General features: G+C 43.5%; 1 pseudogene; it reads right to left on the reverse strand.

Moving 5' to 3' along the window:
- Positions 1 to 3026: 3026 nt before the first annotated feature.
- LOC122693187 lies at positions 3027 to 4081 on the reverse strand (annotated as a pseudogene).
- Positions 4082 to 4997: the final 916 nt, after the last annotated feature.

Genomic DNA, 4997 nt, shown 5'->3' on the forward strand with positions numbered 1-4997 from the left:
GAAGCCCTCTGTCTTAAAATAGATCTGCCTTCTATTTTAGGCTCCTTCAACTACCTGGGCAAGTCTTCTCTGACCATAGCCCACTCCCACCCTGTCCCCAGATGACTAAGGCTCTCTCTGCTCAGAGACTGACTCCCTCGTACCTCCTCCACTTTCTCACGTGTTTCCCCCATCAGACTCCAGAGCTCTTCTGGGAACAGGATGCCTCTCACTCATCTTCAGATCCTGTAGCTGTCCCAGTACCTAAGAACACATGGCAAACACTCGACAAAACAAATTAAATTTGAGCATCACACAGGAGCCTGGAACCTACTTAAGAAATGGAGAAGTGCATCTCCAGTTTAATGCTTCCATTTTCATTTGGGACTTAGGTGATGTCAGACTTCCCCTCACTGTGCAGTCCTTTCACTCGTCTCTCATATCACTCAATAACCTTAGAGGGACTCTTGCCTGGGGCATATTCACTGCAACATTTACGTTATGTCTGTTTGACATTTAGCATGGCCCAACTTGAAACCTAGCTTGGGTTGCATTTTTTTCCTGTTATCTCCTTAGAGTCTTGATGAGTTTCTTAACATGCCAAGTCTTATTGGAGATACGTCGGACTCCAGTTTACCAACAGATACTTGGTATTTTTTTAAGTTAAAAATGTTTTCTTATAATTATTTTCTTATCACTGGTTGATCTTGAAACAACTTTACAAAAAAGTATTTTGCCCTTCTTGTCTCTCCATCTTACAGCGATTTACATTTCTTCATACACTCTGCTAATAACTAACCATTGCCATGTATGAAACGTTGGGGCAAGTGTTTACATGCCTCATCTCATTTATTCTTTACATCAGCCCCATGAAATGGGCACCTAAAAACACCACCCTATTTTATTTATGAGGAAATGGGTCTACTGAGATTAAGAATAATCTCTTCCAATTTTGATCCATAATGAAATCTTTCCTCCCAGCTTTAAGTGAAAGGTCTGCAGCCTTTAATGATCTCTCTGTACCATGAAACGATTACCACAATGAGTTTGGTGAACATTCATCATCTCATATAGGCTTAAAATGAAAGAAGTAGAAAGAAGCTATATTTGCCTTGTGATGAGAACACTTAAGATTTACTCTCTTAACAGCTGCCATGTAAAACATTGTTGTTTAGTAGCTAAGTTGTGTCTGACTCTTTTGCAACCTCATGGTTTGTAGCCTGCCAGGCTCCACTGTCCATGGGATTTCTCGGGCAAGAATACTGGAGGGGGTTACCATTCCCTTCTCCAGGGGATCTTCCTGACTAAGGGATCAAACCCACATCTTCTGCACTGCATGTGGGTTCTTTACTGCTGAGTCACCAGGGAACCCCCTACAACAGTGTTAATTATACTTACCATGTTGTACATTACATCCCTTGTACTTATTTATTTTATAATTGATCCAGTTTCCCTGACCCCATCTCCCACCTCTGGTAACCACAAATCTGATCTCTATTTCTATGAGATTGTTCATTGTTTGTGAAGTATAATTACCCTACAACACAATGCTATGGTAGTTCATGTTATACAACATAGTGATTGAAAATTTCTATATGTTTCAAAATGATCATCACAATGTGTAGTTACCATCTGTCATCATACACAGATGTTATATAATTATTGATTATATTCCCCACACTATAATTTTCATACCCATGACTCATTTATTTTGCAACCCAAAGTATGAGCCTCTTAATCTTCCTCACATATTTCTCTCCTCCCCCAACCACCTCCCCTCTGACTACCACCTGTTTATTTCCATATCTATTGTTCTGTTTTGTTAAGTTTGTTCATTTGTTTTGTTTTTTGGAGTCCACATTAAGGGCAATCATACAGTATTTGTCTTTCTCTGTCTGATTTGTTTCACTTAGCATAATACCCTCTAGGTTTGTCCATGCTGTGGCAAATGGAAAGATTTCATTCCTTCTTATGGCAAAGTAAAATTCCATTGTGTGCGTGTGTTTGTGTATGTATATGTATATATATCACAACTTCATTAATCTATTGATGGACACTCAGGTAGCTTCCGTATTTTGACTATTGTAAATAATGGTACAGTAAACATAGGATGCACATATCTTTTCTAATTATTGTTTTCATTTTCTTCAGATAAATTCCCAGTAGTGAAATTGATGGATCGTTTGGTAGTTCAATTTTTAACTTTTTGAGGAACTTCTATACTATTTTCCATGGTGACTACACAATTTACATGCTTATCAACTGTTTATAAGAGTTGTCATTTCTCAGGACTTCCCTCATGGGCCAGTGGTTAAGAATCCACCTGCCAATGCAGGGGACTTTGATCCCTAGTCTGAGAACTAAGATCCCACATACCGCAGGGCGGCTAAGCCCATGTGCCCTAGAGCCTGTGCTCCACAACAAGAGAACTCACCACGACGAGCAACTTGCGCACCCCAACTAGAGAGTAGCTCCCACTCACAGCAACTAGAGAAAGCACAGCAATAAAGACGTATGTGCCACAATGAAAACCCAACATGGTCAAAAATAAATAAACAAAAATTAATTGACTATAAAAAAGAGTTCTCATTTCCCCACACCCTCACCCACACTTGGTGTTTGTTGTCTTTTTAATAAGAGCCATTCTATATTTAAAAAAACAAATAATAGCCATTCTGACAGCTATGATGTGATATCTCATTGTGGACTTTTTTTGAAGTATAGTTGATTTACAGTGTTCAAGTGTATAGTATAGTGATATGTGTGTACACACATACACACACATACATGCACATATACATTTAATGGTGAAAAGTTGAAAGTACTTCAACTTAAATACATATTTTTTCAGATTCTTTTTCCATACAAGCTATTACAAGACACTGAATATAGTTCCCTAAGGTATACAGTAGGTCCTTGTTGCTTATGGTTTTGATTTACATTTTCCTGATGGTTAGTGATGTTGAGCATCTTTTCATATGCTGGTTGGCCATATGTATGTCTTCTTTGGGAAAATATTTAGATTATTTGCTCACTTTTTTTTTTCCCACTTACAAAAGGTAGTCTATGTTTATTTAGAGTCACAAGCAGTTGACTGACCCAGTGTGACTCACACCACAAAGACACCGTTTCTCCCTCACTCCATTCCGGGTCCCAGGGTTGGCTGGGGCCCAGCATGGCAGGGGGCCTGCCCGTGGCGCCTTCACAGATTCACAGGTTCCTCGTTGCAGGCAATTTGTGACTGTGTGAGGCTGACCAGATAGGCCACCATCAGCAGGTCTTTGATGTTGCTGTTGAGCATGGTCTGGAAGTCCTCGGGAACTATTTTGGGTACTTGGCTAACCAGACTCATCAAGAAGTGGCCCAAAGTACTGTGGGCTGACACCATTCCTGACAGCGAGTCCTCCGCCTACTGCAGCACAGTGCGCGGGGCGCCGCCGACTCGCCGCAGGCCACTGGAGAGGCCGACCACCCGGTCGGGGCTAAAACAGGCCAGGTCAACTCCAGCGCGTGCGGTGTGTAACGTGGGCCTTTCACCATCAGAGGGGTGACCATCCCCCACGGCGTCCGAGGAACATGCATTAAAGTGCTGACGAGGCCTTGTCGCTCACACGGCCGTTCTGGACGCTGGTGAGGTGGATGGGGTTGGGGGCTTCTGGGCTGTAGTCCTCGTGGATCGGCTCGGAGTGCTCCGTGATGTCGTGGGCCGAAGCGTACCAGCCCACGATGAGCTCCTCTGGAGAGACTTTCCTGCGCACTTGACACGTGTTCTTAGATTCCACGTCAGCAGTCACCTCATCACACTCACTGTGTGGCCCTGAAAGGCAATTGGTGACTTCCCCTGAGTGCATGTCAACGGGTCCCAGCAGGGTCCAGACTACTCGGGCAGTTCTCTCGTAGCATCGCTCGTAGCTGTCCACGATGGAGGCCAAGATGACCAGGCAAAGCCGGACCACGCGCCGCCGGGGAAGGGGCCTGGGAGGGCAGGGCCCGACAGCGACAGCGCGGGGGGTCTGCGCTGGGGCCAGGGATGAGGCCGCAGCCAGGGCTTTGGGTGGGGCGGCGGGAGGCGCGCTCGCCAGCACTGCTGGTGTGTGGCCATCTTGTCGAGAGAGTATTTGCTCACTTTTTAATTGCGCTGTTTTTTGCGTTTTTGTTGTTGAGTTGGGTGTATTCTTTGTATATTTTGGATATTAACCCCATATAGGAAATACTGTTTGCAAAGATTTTTCTCCCCCTCAATAGGTGGTCTCTTCATTTTGTTGGCAGTTTCCTTCACTGTGAAAAGCTTTTTTATTGATGTAGCACAATTTATTTATTTTTGCTGTTTTTTGCCCAAGAAGCTGCTGCTGCTGCTGCTGCTGCTAAGTAACTTCAGTTGTGTCCGACTCTGTGCGACCCCATAGACGGCAGCCCACCAGGCTCCCGCATCCCTGGGATTCTCCAGGCAAGACCACTGGAGTGGGTTGCCATTTCCTTCTCCAGTGCATGAAAGTGAAAAGTGAAAGTGAAGTCGCTCAGTCGTGTCCGACTCTTCGTGACCCCATGGACTGCAGCCTACCAGGCTTCTGCATCTGTGGGATTTTCCAGGCAAGAGTACTGGAGTGGGTTGCCATTGCCTTCTCTCTTGCCCAAGGAGATTATATATTAAAAATATTATTAAGATTCATGTAAAAGTGTATGGGTTATGTTTTCTTCTAGGAATTTTATGGTCTCAGATCTTACCTTTAAGTCTTTAACCCATTTTTGAATTTATTTTTGTCTGTGGTGTGAGAACATGTTCAGCATGTAGCTGTCAAGTTTTTCAACACCATTTATTGAAGAGGCTGTCTTTCTCCCATGATATATTCTTGCCTCTTTTGTCAGAGATTAATTGCCCATATAAATGTAGGCTGACTTCTGGATCTATATTCTGTTCATTGATCTACGTGTCTATTTTTGTGAGAGTATGATACTGTTTTGATCACTTTAGCTTTGTAGTATAGTTTGAAATCAGGGTGCATGATACCTCCAGCTTT

Source organism: Cervus elaphus, chromosome 5, assembly GCF_910594005.1.
Source record: "Cervus elaphus chromosome 5, mCerEla1.1, whole genome shotgun sequence".
In the NCBI taxonomy this organism is placed as follows: domain Eukaryota; kingdom Metazoa; phylum Chordata; class Mammalia; order Artiodactyla; family Cervidae; genus Cervus; species Cervus elaphus.